The 18,402-nt window shown below is 38.8% G+C and overlaps 1 protein-coding gene across 9 annotated transcripts in view; it reads right to left on the minus strand.

Annotated features, from left to right (window-relative positions):
* SYTL5 (synaptotagmin like 5) overlaps positions 1–18,402 on the minus strand; it is a 276,734-nt gene that overhangs the window by 165,984 nt on the left and 92,348 nt on the right. For 7 of the 9 annotated variants that reach the window (XM_071220313.1, XM_071220314.1, XM_071220316.1 and 4 more), the window contains exon 1: positions 17,436–17,529. The exons of 1 other annotated variant lie outside the window; for it this stretch is intronic. The gene's annotated coding sequence lies outside the window, so the exon portion shown is untranslated. Of the gene's footprint in view, positions 1–5,486; positions 5,755–17,435; positions 17,530–18,402 lie in introns of those variants that run through there. One more of the 9 variants, XM_053917677.2, reaches the window with a different exon arrangement.

Below are 18,402 nucleotides of genomic sequence, written 5' to 3' on the forward strand. Positions count from 1 at the left end.
GAAATAACCACAGCAATATTAATTTAGGAATACATGCATTCGTATTATAAATACAAGGGAATTCAGAGGAATGTAATCAGAGAGGAGAACACAGGAACTTCAGCTGTACTGGGTAAGGTTTTATTCTCAAGGTGACTGTTAATATCTCATGATGTACATGGTTATTTGTGAATCACTCTAGTTATGTGCATACTGCAAAACAGATGTTCTAAAACCAGTCCCTTATGAACATCAGAAGCTCACCAGGCCCTGTCCCTTATCCTAACTCTTAAACATATTCTTTCATTGGCTTTTTACCTGAATTCTCTCTATATATCCCCTTAAGAATGATGAATATTGGTGGTCTACCTGGTTTTGTGATTTGCCACCATCCTATGAGACTGTCCCTCAGCTTTCCCCCCCAAGGTCTATGAGCTACAATCTATATGTAAGTTACACTTGGTTTGCCAGGTTCCCAAGCATAATTACTTACTTATTCAAAGGCTGCTTAGGCTGACCTCAAAATCTCAGGAGATCTGGAAGGATAGGATCTTTTCCAGAGTCTTCGTAACTTTGCAAAGTCCCCATGTGTTTGTTCTATACATAGTATACCAAACCAGAACTAAAATTATTCAGAACCAAACTTGACCATGAGCCAGACCTCTCTGTGAAAACTGCCCTAGTCAGGACAGGCATTCTAGATTTACTTCAGTTGTTTTATCTACCTCCAAAGTCCTAGAGGCAGAAGGAATTCAGAGCCCCAAGGTTGATATGAACAGGAAACACGAAGCTAAAGAAAAAAAGGTGCTCTTCAGAAAGGTTAAGAATTTGGTTTTCACATCACTGTCAACTGTTCTCCTCAGATAAAGAAAACAAGTGGTTTTTCCACCCACGTGCGCCTCCTCTGAACTCATGCTGAAATCAGAAAACCACTTGGTAACTCAGTAAATTAGAACATTATCATTACAGCCAGGTTCACTTAAGACACATTTTGTATTTGAAATGTCAGATTTAGAATGTCCTAACTATTCTATAGAATTGCATTTAGAAATTATTGAAGAGGTTGGGAACCACAACAATACTTGACCTGAAGCTTATGGCCATCCTTGTCTTGGGCTATAAATGCAAATCTGCCCTCTGAAAATTCAAGTGCCCGCCCTGTGAGGAGAATAGAGGGAAAGTAGTAACACCCTGAGGTAGCAAATGAAGAAGAAAGAAGATAGGAAATTAAGCAAGGATATAAGAGAAATAAAACTACCCCATGAGACTTTAGCCTTAACAAAACTAGCTTTAACAAAATTAGCCTTAAATGAACTTTTGCTCATCGGTACCAGGACTGCAGAAGCTGATTTGTAAATGACTGGCCAAGGAGATCAGAAGGAGCCAAAACTATACAAAAAAATCAGGATGTTTCCTCCATGAGGCAGAACTGGACTGTGATTATGATTTGGTAAGATAGACTCTAATTGATAATGTAGTCCGCCTGGAGAGATTTGAGAGGAGACAGTGAGCCTAGACACAGATAAAGGACGTCTGAGGAGCTAGATATCGATGATGCCCATGCAGACTCTGACCAACTCAGGCCTGAAAATCAAATAACCTGTTTATTCCCTGTAACACATGTTCCGTGATGGGTGATGGGGCCTCAGTCTGGCAAATTTTCACTCGAACCATACAACTATTGCCTCTTTCTTGATTTTCATTTTCCCTGGACACTTATTATAGGTTGACCACCCATCAAGTTGTCCCTTCTTCAGTGGTGGATGTCCTTGTCTTGCCAATGGAGTTTGCTTTGGTTTGAACCTATGTCTTATTTTTTCTCTGTATGCCAACCAAATCAAATTTTGGAGCCTTCACAGAGCCAGTTCTGTGTTGTGATGACTTCATCTATGTACCAGTTTTTGATGTCCCTTTTAGACAGTTCAGGGAAACATTCTGGAGAATCCCTTATCCACTACACACTTTAATCAAGTGAAAAAAAAAATGAGTAAAAATGATCATTAGTAATTTTATCTCCAATAAATTCTCATTCATTTTGTTAAATATGTTTGGTAAACAACAGTCAGATAAGAAATTAGTTTTTTACTTTATTCTTTAATACCTGCACTTAAATAGATACATCTCCTTAAACATTGTAGATGTTGATTTTTCCCTCTCTAGCCGGTAACCTGACAAACTGAGCTAAACTATTTAAAAAGATGACAAGATCGTTGGTATGTCATTCTGCTGCCTTTCAGCATAGTTTTGAACAGGTCACTAACTCTGTTGAGCATCACAAAGTTGTGATAATAACAAATTCTTATAGCATCACACAGAGACACAGTTTTTAAAAAGCATCTACAGCCATACCACCCTGAATGCGCCCGAGCTCATCTAAAAAGCATGTTTTGAGTAATACGCACAAAAATAATAGGGGCTGATATTTTAGTGAAAGGAAAGGACATATCTGAATATATCACATTAAGGGGTACTTGAAATGCCACTTTAAAAACAGAATATTTCCAGAAGTGCTCTTAGGATGAAATTTATAAGAATAAAATTAATTTCCTGTTTGCCTCTTACTGTGTGACAACACAACAATTAGGTAGATTTTCGGCATGCTCAGAGGGATGTTCAGGATGCTCGGAATACAAGCTGAGCAGATATGCAAAATTCTCTTGGGATTACCTTTCAAACAGATGAGCAGGCAAGAATTCACATGATGGCCAAAGGTAAGAACTGCCAGAGAGATAAAGATGCTGTGGGCAGAGAAATAGTTCTTTCACTATGAACCCCAACATGAAAGACTCAAGGGCAGATGCTATGAACTGCAGGTATTGATTTTAGTTATTTATTTATTTTTAGACAGACGGGAAAGGAGGGAGAAAGAAAGGGAGAGCAATATCAATGTGTGGTTGCCTTTCGTGCACCCCCCACCAGGGATCTGGCCCACAACCCAGGCATGCAACCTGACTGGGAATCGAACTGGTGACCCTTTGGTTCACAGGCTGGTGCTCAATCCACTGAGCCACACCAGCCAGAGCTGATTTTTAATGGAGCCGTTTCTTCTCATGGGCATCTCTGTGTGGCATATGCCATGGGAGTATAGTAGTTGAATTTTTAAAAATTTCACAGTGGTATTGATTCCCTGAATAGTAATAGGAAGACCAATTAACAATACCATCAGCTTTATAGTGATCCTGCATGAGTAACATCCTCAGAATGTTCCACAATAACAGCCAACACTGACATAACTGATCTTTATGACCGCCTTACAAAATAAATTCTAATATCCCCATTATAGATATGAGAAAATTGAGGAATAGAGAACTTAATTAACATGCCCAGAGTCACCCAGATAGTGACTCAGAGAACTCTTGGTTTCAGGGACCGTGCTTCTAACCATTGGATGGTGACTGCCTCTCACTGACCCCATAAAACAATAGCATCCCACAAGATAATACTGGATATTCTATGAAATCTTTAAAAGTTTTTCATTCCAATACAATTTTGGGTATGTTGAGTGAAACCAAGCTAAATACTTTTTCTTCTACAGAACTAATTGTCTTTAATGCTCTAATGTTCATTGTAAGTTTTCACAGAACCCTTAGTTTGGAAAAGGAATAATTTCTTGGTAAACACAGAGAGGGAGGTTGATTGGCCAAGCTTGTGGCACCGACCCCTGCTTCACAGGGAAGTTCTGCTTTTATTTGCTCTGTAAGTTGGATTTCCTGGCAGGGTTTTATTTGAAGAAAGAGTTCCAGGGCCTGAAACGGTCTGAAAAGTGCTCCCATGATATCAAGCTACTGAATGCTTTCAAAGCCTAGGAATAGCAGTCAGCTTTCTGCTTTAGATTTGTGTTTAGAAAGACAGCAGCACTCAGTGACTACATGAGAGGCAGGGTAGAGGTTGTGTTGATGATGAAGAAGCTCTTGCAAAAGTGCCAAGGAGAGATCAGGAACTGAAGCTGTGTTGCGGGAAAGAAAATAAGGGTCATTTCTTAGATACTTGGGAATGATCTCAGTAACATCTAGTTACCAAGTAGATGTGGGTGGTAAGGAATAGAAAACAGAGTGATTATAAGGTTTCCAGCATGGGGAACTACAAAGGATTTCAAAATATTAGTGTATATAAGAACCACCTATGAGACTTGTTGAAGAATAGATTCCTGTGGGTCTGATTCAAAAGGGATGGGGAAAAACCTAGGAATGTTGATGGTAATACTATTAACAGAGATAGAGACTATAAGACAAAAATGGTTCGGCGAATAATATAATTAATTGAAATTTGGGCATGTTGAGGTCCAGGTGCTTGTAAGGCAAGCATTCACAAAGATCTGTCCAGAAGGGCATTTAGACTACAGAACCAGACTTATCAGAGATGTCTACACTAGAGACATTTAATTGGGAATCACTGGTGCCTACATAGTAGCTAAAGCCATGCAAGTAAGATCACATACGGAGAAAAAAGAAGGCCAGAGATAGACCATACGGAATAACAAAATTTAAAGAAGGGACAAAGGAATAAATGAGTTGGTGAAAGAGAGTGAGACAAGATAATCAACAGAGCAGGAGAAGCAGTTAAGTCTAACACAATGGGAGAAAGGTATATATATATCACTCAGTGTCATTGTAGCCCACCCTTAAGTTCAGATATCAATTAATCAAATGAACTGTTACAAATACCTCCATCAGTACTACACTAAACCCAGAATCTCTGGAAAATGCACTATATGAACAAATTCAGCTTAATCCAGTGTTATATCACGTTTTCCTTGACCTAACATCCTAGGTTTCTAATGATACGCATTAATACATTGTGCAATTATTTTTGTGTACGACGTAATTCCTTCCAGGTCATATGTTGTAATCGTGCCCCTGGAGCATGCTAACATCTGACCACAGTTATGGGCCTGTGGTAACAAAAAATTGTTTGGGAGGGTGTGAAGAATAGACAACCTCTTGTATAAAAAAAGATAGACAGATGATAGATCAATAGATAAGACTGAAAAATCAGCCATTATTTAGGAAATCTGAAGCTGTCATTGACCAAGACCAAAGGAAAAAATATATCAAGATAAATGTCTGAGAGGAAGCTGTACAATAGACTTTATGATGCAGGAAACCACTCGAAGCCCGCACAATTTTGAAGAGCCCTGCATGTTCTAGCATGAGTTTAGTGTTTTCAAGAGTCTAAGTGTTAAAAAAAAAATAGGCAGAAATGTCTTCAAGACATATTGGTACAGAACAGATGGGGGGTGGTTCACAATATATTATTACGGAAAGGATCCCCGCTTTCTCTCTCTGCGGTTCCCCCCGCCACACACACACCTACTAGGTTCACAATGCCCGCAGCCAGAGGAAAGACGTCTCTCAATGCCAGAGACTGGTGAAAAGGAAAGAAACCATTTGTTGGACAGTTACACAGACTTAGAGTAATGACTTAATGTCTTCATTAAGATACTAAAGTCCTCTAGAATACGCACAGATGCACAGTCCTTCCCTCTCCCTGTGCCCAGTCCGGGGTACCGTGTCTCAGGGAAAGAAGTAGAAGTCCGTGGTTCAGGCTCCCGGCACCATCAGCTGTGTGGCTGCTGCGATCTCCAGTTAATCCAAAGCCGTGTGGCACCTTCTCATGGCCCACCAGCAAGAGTCCTTTCTCCCCTTTTCTTCCCGGCAAAGTCTCTCCTGCTACCTAAGCCGCGTGGCAAAAAGGAGCACCCCAAAGCCGCATGGTCCTCTCTCTTCTCCCCCAAACCACATGGCCGTCTCTTATTCACTCCGCCAAAGCTGCGTGGTCCTCTCCCTTCTCCCCCAAAACCACATGGTCCCACTTCCTCTTTTTCAAAACTGCGAGGTCCTCTCTTTGTGTGGCTGCCGCGCCTGGGTTTAAATCCCAGTGCCAGTCTTCCTTTGCAGCCCCATTTCCGACTTGTCCTACAATCAGCTACTCCTACCAGCATTCCCTATCCTTCCAGCTTTACTGGGCTGCCATAGTAAGTTTGGGCAGGTGTGGCCCCATGGCATGGAGCCAATCATCTCCAAGCTCTCACGCAGGCCCTGTAACCAGGGGGAGTTGCCTCCCAGTCCCATCTGGGGTGGAAGTCACTCCCATCCCCCTGGCTCAAAGCCTGGCCACAGCTATTTAACATATCTATGAAACCAGTTAAAGGTTATAGATATGTTAAATGACCATGCCAGGGGTTAGCTGCAAAGCTGTTGCTGTACAAAATAGCTCTGAATGGCCCTGCTCCTTGTGTCCCTTCCCCCCAGCTCACGCTTGTGGGGATGAGGGCATCCTATTTATATTTTTCTAATATTTCCTGGATACCTTGAGTTCTGGACCCCATTACAAATCCCTATTTGGGGCCCTCCTCTTGGCTGCACCCTGTTTCAATATGAACTGCATTGTAAGACAGCTTGAAAGTTGGTGTAAGAAGATGCAATATTCTACCTAGAACTTCATCTAACTGACGTCTAATCCCAATTAATCAAGCTCTCTATACGGCTTGCAAATGACTTCCAAAGCCTTACTGACATGAACTAGCTGAGAAGACACTAGATCCTATGTAGAAACCCTCCTTTCAAACCTAAGATCTATTTTTAAACTAAACCTGATGTCAACTCTCACCTATAGGAGGCCGTTCTGCATGGCATGGACCCAGCTCCCACTCAGAAAGGCCAGTGGGGAGTGAGGTCCAGCACACAGGACCCACGCCCACGGATGGATTCTCCCATGGGGAATCAGGCCCGCGTTGTACCTAGGCCACCTTGAGACTTGCTTTTGCTAAAACTCCCTCACCCTGAATTGAGGCAGCAAACAGTTTACTGCATATCTTTAAAGCAACTTCCTAAAATCTGTGCTGAACCTTCCAAGGAGGAGTATAACCAGCTTAACCACTTTTCCCTTTACATTTGCAAATATCCTCCCTCTTTTATGTAATTAGCAACACCCTCTCCTTTGTTTTCTGTAACTGCCTAAAGCGAACCTGTGCACAGTAAACGAGGATCATCCTCAATGTAATGTACCCAGAAAAGCAATAAAAGCCTGTCCAGGCAAGGGTGGGGCGCTCTACTCTTGAGAAAGTGGCTGTGCAGTCCCTTTTCCTCCACAGGACTCGGTAGTCTGTGTGAATTTGTCCATTGCAGCCACAACACACGGATTCCGCCCAGCCGGGAACTGCATCACTCACCTGCTCAGACCTCTCTTCTAGAAGGGGAATTATACACAAATACAGCCAGCCTTGCTGCCCCTCATAAGATTCCTATAAGTCTAATTTATGTCATGCCTGCCAAATGCAGCAAGAAACTGTGGAAAATAAAGAGGAATATTTATGTTCCTCAAAGGTAGCCTTATACCATTGTCTACACCAGGGGATGACAAACTTTTTCTATTAAGGGCCAGCCAGTAAGTATTTTAGGCTCTTTGGTACAAGAGGCAAAATCATGGCTATTTGGTAAATAGTTATAAAACAAGAGAGAAAACAAATGCCCGTAATTATTTTACTGACAAAATGCATAATATGATAATGATTGAGTATAGCACTTTCGTATCACATATATAAAATGGGATTTTAGAACAGATAACGTTTCAGTTAATTGAGGTCCAATGTTAGTATTCCTATAATCAAACTGATGATAGTAGGACTAACCCCACCCCAAACCTACTGAATTTGAATCTACAATTTAAGAAGAGCCCCTAGTGATTAGTACACACTCTAAAGTTTGAGAACACACTAGTCTAGAGTTTCTTAAATACTATCTGGTTGTGTTTCAATCTCTTTAGAGAATACAGTGAAAACTGGATCCTAGAAAAGGTTCACAAACCATTTGAAGTCCTTTCAAGAATTCCTACAGGGTCTTTGGCCCTGAAGTTAAGACCCCGGGAAGTCAATTTGCCCATCCCGAAGCAAAAATGTTCAAAAATTAGAATGTGTGATGGTGTTTAACCTGTAAATATACTTAAAATCATAGAATTGTACATTCCAAATGGGTGGAGTCTGTGGTACATGCAGTCTATCTCAATAAATGTTTGTTTTTAAAAATCAGGATTTCTGAATTTGGGGGAGAGGTGCTGTATTTTTAAAACTTCCCATATGTTTCCAATGGAGATATCAAGTAGAGAATTGCAAGGGCTCCAGGTTTTGGAGATTTGGGAGTCAGGTTTTGGAGTCAGGGAGCTCTGAGTTCGTATCCCATTTTTGCCATTTACCGTGTTACAGAAACTCATACTAACCTCTCTGAATCTCAGTTTCTTTTTGGGTAAAGTGGCAATAACCATACCCACCTTATAGGGTTTCTGGGAGGATCGAAAGGAAATGCTGATGCAAAATGCCTGGCACAGGCCCTCTCACACACTCTTCGTCCGTGTGAAGTGATGCAGTTCCCCAGACATCAAAGGCACAGCCAAAAATGAGTCATTACATAGTTCATGTTATCCAAGTCATAATGACTCACACCTGTCCTTGTTATTCATGGTGTATTATATTTTATATTGGATGGTATATTTCCTGCTCCATTATTATACTTGTCATAAGTGCCATTCCTTATGACTCATGGCAATAATGACAACAAACATGCAGTATTTATATACAAATGCCAGGTACTGTTCTAAGGCCTTGCTTAACATAAATTAACTCATTCAATCCTCACATTAATTCTTTGAGTTAGTTACTAGATATGTACTTATATGCATATGTGTGTATATATATGTATATATAACATAATACATAACATAACACACAAGTGTATATGTATGTTTTTTAAATTCTACTAGTAACTACATTTATTTCCATTTTTGGTGAAAACTAGTTTGTTCTTAACTTCACACACATTTATAAATAACAAACATTGTAAATGTTTGGAAGAACAAATGACAGAGCTGGAGCCATCAGGCCATTTTTAACAATATAGCTTTTTAATTTGAGGTGGGTGTGATGTTCACAGGAAACGATATCTAAATATCCACCTTGCGTCCATCCATCCAGGCATGCACACGAAATTTTGTCTTGGTCAATTTTATGCCCTCCACTCCTGCTTTTGAGTGTGCACCTTTTTTTAAAAAATTTATTTTAGAGAGGGGAAGAGAAGGACAAAGAGAGGGAGAGAAACATCATTGTGTGGTTGCCTCTCATGTGTGCCTTGTTGGGGACCTGGCCTGAAACCCAGGCATGTGCCCTAGATTGGGAATTGAACCGGCGACCCTTTGGTTTGCAGGCCGGCACTCAATCCACTGAGCCACACCAGCCAGGGCTGAGTGTGCACCTTTGTCCCTAGCAAGGATGTACAAAGATGGGCATGCAGGTATACCTGAAAAATGAAAGATGAGCTGCAGTGAATGCAGATCCTTTTGTTCCTGAGAAAGCTGGGCTGTACAGAAGTGCTACTCTGTGGTTCATGGACTGATGCTGGTTTGCAAATTCATAGTTACTGTTCTGAGTCAAGACATGTACAAAACTGAGGGCACTTAAAAACATTTATAGGATTTTGACATTAACATGACATAAGAATGCAATCAGTGCACTCATCTCATTGTGAGTTGAATTTTACAAAAGTATTAGTTTGAGGTGGTTTGATAAACTAAAAACATGAAACTGGTTCTTTACCACATAGAGTTTGAGAAACATACTATGAGGTGATCCTGAATATTTTCTTTTCCTTTTAATGTTCCTCGAACTAAGTGTTCTTTCTACCAAGGACAAAGCCTAGATGTCTGAACATTGAATTGTATTATAACACAGCGTAGAGAAGATGTAGGATGTGACATCAGAACACCCTCCCCTAAGAAAGAAAATAAAGGCTCCAGCAGTGGTCAGGGTGTGGAGCAGGTAGAAGGAAATGAAGTTAGGAAGTGCCTGATGCTACTCAGTGACAGAAAGCAGGGCCTCAGGAGCTTAGCTAGGGAGGGACAGTTGGCATCAGTTGAGGAAATGGGATGTGCCAAGGGGACCAGTGAACCTAAGAATCTTGAATAATGATAATGGGTCCAAAGAACACAGGGCCCCTTGACAAAGGTCATAGAAAGGATGCCAACCATTGAACAAATGGAGAAAGGGCCAGATGGGCAACAGCTCCAAAGGCATCAGTATAGATTGGGTGAGCCTGTGATCCAGGGAGAAGGGTAGAAATTGGGGCAGCAGGAAAAAAATATTCCAGGAAGATATCTTAAGAAGTTACTTCACTTGACCAAGGTAACCCTGGCACACAGCAGGAAACCTGGTTCAAATCCAGGCTCTGAAATTTGTTAGCTGTAGCATCTTGGTTACAAGGAAAGAACTTGAAATAGTCCTTGGGTCATGGTAAATCCTCACAAAACTTGAGCAGTTACTATTATTATTAGTGGCAATATTGGACCTATATTTCATGTTTGTTCACCCAGCTTTAAAAGTTGTTCCAATATAATCAGCCCTGTCTGGTGTGGCTCAGTGGATTGAGTGCGGGCCTGCAAACCAGAGGGTTGCCAGTTTGATTCCCAGTCAGGGCACGTGCCTGGGTTGTAGGCCAGGTCCCCAGTGTGGGGGGGTGCATGTGAAGCAACCACACATTGATGTTTCTCTCCCTCTCTCTTTCTCTTGCCCTCTCTCTGAAAATAAATATTTTTTAAAAAGTTTTTCCAATGTAATTAATCAAGTACATGACTGAATTTTATCTTCATTGTTCAGGAGCCTATTCTGCAGATCTTACTCGTGCTAATATTTAGTTACATTCTATTGTGCTTAAGTTTAAAGCGAAACATATAACTATTACAAGAATAATGAGAGAGTCAAATAGGAATTCACTTGAGAGAAAATCAATAGCTGGTGTGTTGTATATAACTGATTTAGAAACAACTTTCCTGTGCTTGGAGCACAGACTCAGAAATAGCCAACAAAATTAGACGACATCTGTGATTGGTTTGAAGCAAGTTAAATTCTTCCTTCTCGAACATGGGTAATGAAATAGGATGTCCCAGTGTTTTTTGATGTGGTGGTTTCCCATATTACTGACTTTACTTTCTTGCAGTCATTTATGTTGGACTGGCCTCTCAATTAGGGGACAATGATTCTTTGTTACAAAATGTGTTTTAAAACATGTCTAGTTTAGTCAAAACATGCAAATTAATGATACATTTGTTTGTAGACCTGGACATCTTTACTTACCATTATTTGTTGAAAGTTGGGGAAAAAAGGCTATTTCGCATTAGACCCTTAGTGCTATGTTAGAAAATGCATCCTTGGTATCATACCACTTGATTGAAATAAAATTAATTTCAAAAAAATTAATCATACACTACTTTCAATGTAATTCCATGCCACAAGACTAAAAACTATTGCTGTCTACATAGAGCTCCTGGGAGGATATATTAATGGATTTGTCTATACTCTATACTTGAATTAAATGAATATGTTTGATATGATCGCTCTTGGTCTGTGTTTACCAAGTGGGCTGTGGTTGAACTTTCATTTTTATAATCCAGATAAAATTATGTTTAGATTTAAAGTCTATTTTTGAACTCTTGAACATCATCATTTGATGGCTTTGTTCCAAGTATGGTTTCTCCACACACACACACACATCTCCACCTCCTACTCCATCTCAGGTGAAATCTACCACTTCTGTTATAGAATATGCTATGATTGTTAAATAATTTTAAAAATTAAATTGTCTGCTCTTGAAGACTTTACTTGACTTAAAATGAAATATAGCTTAATTGCTTTTTAATTCATTTTCATGATTTTCCTCCAACTCCTGATACTTTCTTGGAAATATTTTCTGACTGCACAACATCAAAGTGAATATGCCACTTGAAGTCTATTTACATGAACCAAGGACCATTAAGTGAACTGGACATGTTCTTAATGTAGGAACAAAGGGTTTCCTGGCATTTGGTTCGAAAGATTAAATCAAATTAGCCAGAATAAGTCAACTGTTACAAGGAGTGAGCACTGCTAAATTAAACTTCAACAAACTTTAAGAGATGATCCGATTCATACTTGGAAATGAATACGGTTATTAAGGGTTCCATGAAGCTAAGTCTGATTTTAATATTTTTATTCAGTGAAGAAGAAAACAAAGTAAAAGCTTATTAATTATTTCATAGCTGATAATACAGAAAGTAAAGAAAAAAAAAAAACCTAAGGTAAGGCAACATTTAAATAAAGAAGTTAAAATGGGAAACAAAATGGCAACTCCAAATATTGAGCCTGCGCTTTTGAAACATTAGCAAAAACAAAGATGGAAATTAACGCACACTCAGGAGAGTATCCCCATGGCTAGAAGCAACAATTAAGTACAGTGCAAAGTGGCTGCCAATTTTGAGTAAAATATACTGTCTAGCATCACTATTTGAGGTCTTTTATCCTCACATACAGAAAAATGACTAAGAAAAATTGGACTTTTCTTGCACAGATATTGGAGTACTTAGTATAAATCTTATTGAAGAAATTTTATATATTATTAAAAATCTATCAAACTTTTAATACCAGTTGTCAAGGAGAACTGGAGCTGTAATATTTATTTTGTTCTTTGTTTGTTTGTTTGTTTTTAAAATTTATTTATTTATTTTTATTCAGTTACAATTGTCTGCATTTTCTCCCCTTCCCTCCACCCCACCCCAGCCAGTCCCACCTCCCTCCCCGACCCCCCCCCCCCCCCCGGCCCCCTGATTTCATCCCCGTGTCCTCCATAGTAGCTCCTATAGACCCCTCCCCACTCCTCTGTGGCTATTGTTACAATGTTCTTAATTTCAATGTCTCTGGTTATATTTTGTTTGCTTTTTTTCTTTTGTTGATTATGTTCCAGTTAAAGGTGAGATCATATGGTATTTGTCCCTCACCGCCTGGCTTATTTCACTTAACATAATGCTCTCCAGTTCCATCCATGCCATTGCAAAGAGTATAAGCTCCTTCTTTCTCTCTGCTGCGTAGAGCATCTCAGCACTCCAAAACCTGCTTACCTAACCAGAGCCTAGCACACAGAGGTGCTAAGATGTTAAGGCCCAATGTTTGAGAATATGGGCTCTGGTGCTATGCTGCCTGGGTTTGAAACCTGACTCAATTACCCATGAATAATGCATTACCTGTATTATCCTAAGTTTATTCCTTATAAATGAGATAATAATATCTATCTCTTGAGGTTCTTCTGAAGATTAAATAAGTTAAACAACTTAAAACTTTTAGAAAAATCCCTGGAACATTCTAAGTATTATTGTTTGTCCTTTCTTAACATGAAAAGAAACCCTCATCCAAAATGAACTACTATGTGTTCGCAAAAATACACAGTCTGGGCAATGATCCTATAAATTCAGAAGAATAGAATTTCTAATGTCCCTTACAGTCCAAACTACTGTAAGACCATACTTGTTCAAGAAAGAGATTTCTAGAATACAGAAGATAGCTTTGTTTCTTAACATTTAGACATTTGGATACTGATATTTTGATTCTACTATACACCTACATATTTCATGTCTCTAAAGAACAAACTACTTACCATTTTTTATTTAACAACAACAACAAAATCTATCTGAAAACCCTTTACCTCTAACCCTTGGGCCCCAAATGGTTGCCCATGCCTCCTTGATGTGCATTTGCTCAGTTGCGTCCCATATGAAAGGATCATTTTTGACCTGAATCTTGAGAGATTCAGCCAGGTAGAGGTGTCCACTCTGTGGCTCTGTGTTTCCGTCCTTGATGTATCAGATCTTCATGAGGTGACTCAGTTCTAAGAACTCACTCCCACCCTGTACTCCGACACTGCTCCATTGGTTCCCAGCACGATTTCCACTTATAAAGCACTAATTATGCGCCAGGCACTGTTTTTTAAGTATTTTGCATCTATTAACCCTTTAAATCCTACAACTCCCTATGAGTGCAAACTATTATGACCCCCATTTTATAGCTGAGGAAACTCACTTACAGAAAAGCTAAATTTTCCCAGTTTCACACAGCCGGGGAGTAGGAGAATCAGGATTCAAATTTAGGTAGTCTGGCGGCAGAGTCCATGCTCTCAGCCCCTACACTATACTGCCTGAGCAGTTCAGACCCAGGGCCCTGTTTCCTGCTCCTGAGTTATTCTTCTATTAACAAATTTTACTTTAATATGTATACAGTGCTTCACAGTTTTAAACGATTTTACCTCCATGATCTTATTTGTTCCTCATGACCACTGTGTGAGGTAAGATATGTATGAGGAAACTGAGGCTCACAGAGAGAGAAAGTACAGGGGTAGCAGTGAATGGTAGAATAACACTATAAATCTGGGCCTGGCTACTGAAGTCTGGGCTCTTTCTACCATCCTCATGATTCTGTTCCCAAGGTTTAAAAGAAAAGATACCCATGAGGTATGGAATTTCTGATGGAGGTGGGGTCTGACCAAGCACTTGAGTTCTAGGTAGCTCTCAGACTGAGGGAGAGGATGAGGAAGTAGAAAATAAAAGGAAAAAACAATAGAGAAGGTACATGAGAAAGCATATATGAAAACATATGAAAAATTCTCATGAAAAAAATAAAAGGACTTACTTAGTAGTGTTTTTGGTATTGAATGCAAAAGAAATGTTAGAAGCAAAATTGACCTCAAGGTTTCAAATCTGAGAAACTAGGACATCATCAATGTCATTAGCAGAAACATGGATAAAACAGGAAGTGGTTTAACATAAGAGACAGTGAGTTTGTCTATAACCATGATGAATATTGGGTAACACTTGAAAATACAAATGGGAAAATATATGCCAGATGGAAAGATTGGGAAATTGATATGTTGGAGGCATTTTCTTAGAAGTGATATTTAAAACTATGGGTTGCCCTGGTCATGTGGCTCCGTTGGTTGGAGCACCATCCTGTGCATCAAAGGGTTACAGGTTCAATTCCTGGTTGGGGCACATACCTAGATTGTGGGTTTGATCCACAGTCAGGGTGCATATGGGGAGCCAAATGATCAATGTTTCTCTCTCTCTGTTCCTCTCTCATTAAAATCAATAAACATATCATCAGATGAGGATTAAAAAATAAAATAAATAAAACTATGGGTGGATGAGAAGTCACAGGCAAAGCAAATAAGTAATAGCTTATGGGCCAAATGCTAAAATTTTCTGAGAAACCAACACTTAGGGAAGAGAATACAACAAGAGGGAAAGTTGTAGAAATGTATTTGAATAGATATTATAGAATGGTGGATAGCAAGGAAAGAGAAAACTCAAGAAGTAGGAGGTGATCATGAACAGCACATAAAGCAAAGAAGTCAAATAAGACAAGGATTTGGAAAAGTACCCTGCATAGCACTTAGCACAATTGAAAATTATTTGGGTAACTTAACATCTTTCCTAACTGAACTGGAGTTACATAAAGGCAGACCTTAACTTAGAGTTTCCCACTGTAACTTCAGTGCCTAGCAATACCCAATGCATAGCTGTTCCCAAGTAAGTATTTACTGAGTGGATAAATAAATAAATGAGTACAGTGAAATGTCCTAATAACAGCACAAGTGACCCTTGGAATTACAGTGTCAATAAAGTGATGAAGGTGATGTCATGTCATAAGGGAATTTAAAGAAAGAGGGCTTTTAAAAGAGAGAAAGTGGGTAGTAAGACAATAGGAACAGATTTTGTTAGCTTCATCTTAGAGAAGTGTTTTTGCTAAAAGGAGAGAGAAACCAGATCAAGTGAATTTCCTGTCCTAGTACAGTATCTATTTATCAGATGCTGTACCTTTAAGAACTCTACCTGACTTCCAGATGATTTTTCACAACTTAAGGTAGTCACTACAGTTGCCAGCTCCACAAGGGATGGAAGCAATGGGACCACCTGCTTTCTTACTGCTATATTTAGTAAAATCAGAAGTCTGTGGGCTAGGCATGATGCAAGATGTGCATAAACACAATAAGGAAAGAGGTCAAAGGCAATGGTGATACTACGCACAGTAAGACAGAACCAGGAAAAAAAAAACCACGTTGCAGACAAGTTAAAGAGTACTGTAAAATCATCCAAAATGTGTTAATGTGTGTGGGTTAGGGTGTGTGAGAGTGACAGCACATACACAAGCAACATATGGGATGCACAAAAACATAGTTACAAGTATATTCCAAACTAGAAAGTATTAAAGACAAATAGTAAGTGTTTACACATACTGGCAAAATAGTCCTAACATATGCCTTTGTATAACAGAGCTTAGGTAAAACAAACTGCTCACTTTACATATAAAAGTTGCATTTCCTTTTCCTTTCCTTAACATACTAAATAATAAGGAAGCAGTTTCAACAAAAATACTAAATGTACCTCTGGGACACAAAGAGGTAGAAATAATTATTTTATTATTTAATTCCCTATACCTATTAGAAGATGTTATCAAACTTGAGTGAATTGAATGACAACACACTAATTCCCAAGCTTATGCTGGCAGAGAATTTTAGAAAATCATAAGTACATAGAACAAACATGATTTGACAACAAAAGACAGTTTCTCATCTTTTTTCCAGATATTAGTTGCCCATACATAAATGTGTGTATGTGCGTGTATATGTATATGGGTCTATTGAAGGATTTCACTAAAGTCCAATCGAATGTCTTCACGCACTTAAGTCATGGAGTATAACTTATAAGTCTTGTGTTTACACTGTTGTCTAAACAACTTACAAAGTAACAAATTAAACACTCAATTCCTGGGCTTAGGAGACATTTGGAAGAGGCTTAGATTTCAGTAGCATTTTTCAATACATTATCATCTTAAGGAGTGTTTTCTGTTACATTTTGAATGCTTTAAATGAATAACTCTTTTTTCTAAGTATATATTCTGATATATTATGTTACAGATGTATTTTTCAGTTAAATAAGGAAGATGGCATTGCCAATTAAAACAATACATACTAAAGAGAATTTTTTGAAAACCTGATACATCTTTCTAATGTATATTCATATTCACAGCATCTCATCTCCTCATGGTGTTAACAACACATTTATCTTAAAATTATTCCATAGTTTTCAGACTTTAGCAATCCTTCTACTAAATATATACCCATATTCAATGTTTATCCATATTTAAAATATTACTGAATGCAAAAAACAATGCAACAATGCTAAATAAAACATCTGAGTTGTCTAAGAAATGAAAGAAATTCAGAACAAAAGGACTGCTATCTTACACATAGATAGATGTATGAGAGGATTCTGGCAAAGTGACATGGTACTTCTGCTGTGAATTTGACTTCTTTATGTCACTAGGATACATATTTGTTCCTGGAGACAATCATTGTTCAGTGGGATTAGTGCAATGTTGCAATATGCAGATTAAATTAAGTGCTAGTAACAAGATATGTCCCTCCTCAAGCCATCAAACCTACATAAAAGCCCACTGTTCGATCATGAAGCCAAAATATCCCTTCTATATATATTCCTTCCTTTCTCCTTATATTGTAAAAGAAGTATTTCCCAACAGCAAACCCCACCCCTGAAACACACAGAAATACAAAAATCAAGAAATTGGTTGTCATACCAAAGACCTCTATTCTTACCTCAGTTTGATGGCTAGAACATTTTTGGAGGCTCACTTTTCTTCCACACACTCAAACTGTAGAATGCTGGACTATATGACCCTCATGGGAGTGCTAGGAGCAAGAACTTGAAAAACCAGTTGCTCATGTTCCCACAATCTATTTACACATTGAACACACCCAGTAGCACCGAGTAATGTTTATCTGTGGTGGACAGCTATTCCAAGAAGCAGGCAGTTTCTCCATTTGTACAAAGGAAGGCCTCTGCTGATCAGCAGGGTAAAGGTAATAGATGTTTCATCCTCTAAAGCACATTTAGGAGAATTTTTGTCATGAGATACTTTTAAAGTCAATGGTGTAAAGGTGATTCATTCTTTTAATATTTTATTTCTGAAAAACTCTATATCTTAAAGGACTTGAGAAAAAGTATATCTAATGATAATAATAATGAACACATATATGCACTTTATACATATCAGTTCCCATCATTTCCGAAACTTATTAGGTATGAACTATCATTATACCAATATCACAGATGAGCAAACCAAGTATTTTGACCACAGTTACCCAGTTAGTAAATGGTAGAGCTTTAAGTTAAATCCAGATACTCCGGTACCACAGTCCACGTATCCAACCATGACGCTGAACTGTTATGACTTTTAGAAGATAATTTCATAACAGGATGTGACTGCTCAGCTGAACATTACAACATAAGTGCAGTTTTCTTGCTGCTTGGACTATATTGCATCTTAAGTTGGAGTAAGTAAAAGTCTTGGAAGATTATTTCCCCATGATGATTACTCTTTTATATTATAATAATAGCTTTCTTTTTAGCTGCAGGGGCCCTTTGGGGTCCTGTGGATGGATTTAAAAAAAAGGTAAGTCTAGTTTAGAGTACCACTTGTAGAGTGCCACTTCCTTATGTTGGAAAAGTCACACAGGAGAAATCAATACAACACTTTTAAAAGTATAAAGGAGGGCAAAGGGA

Source organism: Desmodus rotundus, chromosome X, assembly GCF_022682495.2.
Source record: "Desmodus rotundus isolate HL8 chromosome X, HLdesRot8A.1, whole genome shotgun sequence".
NCBI lineage: Eukaryota > Metazoa > Chordata > Mammalia > Chiroptera > Phyllostomidae > Desmodus > Desmodus rotundus.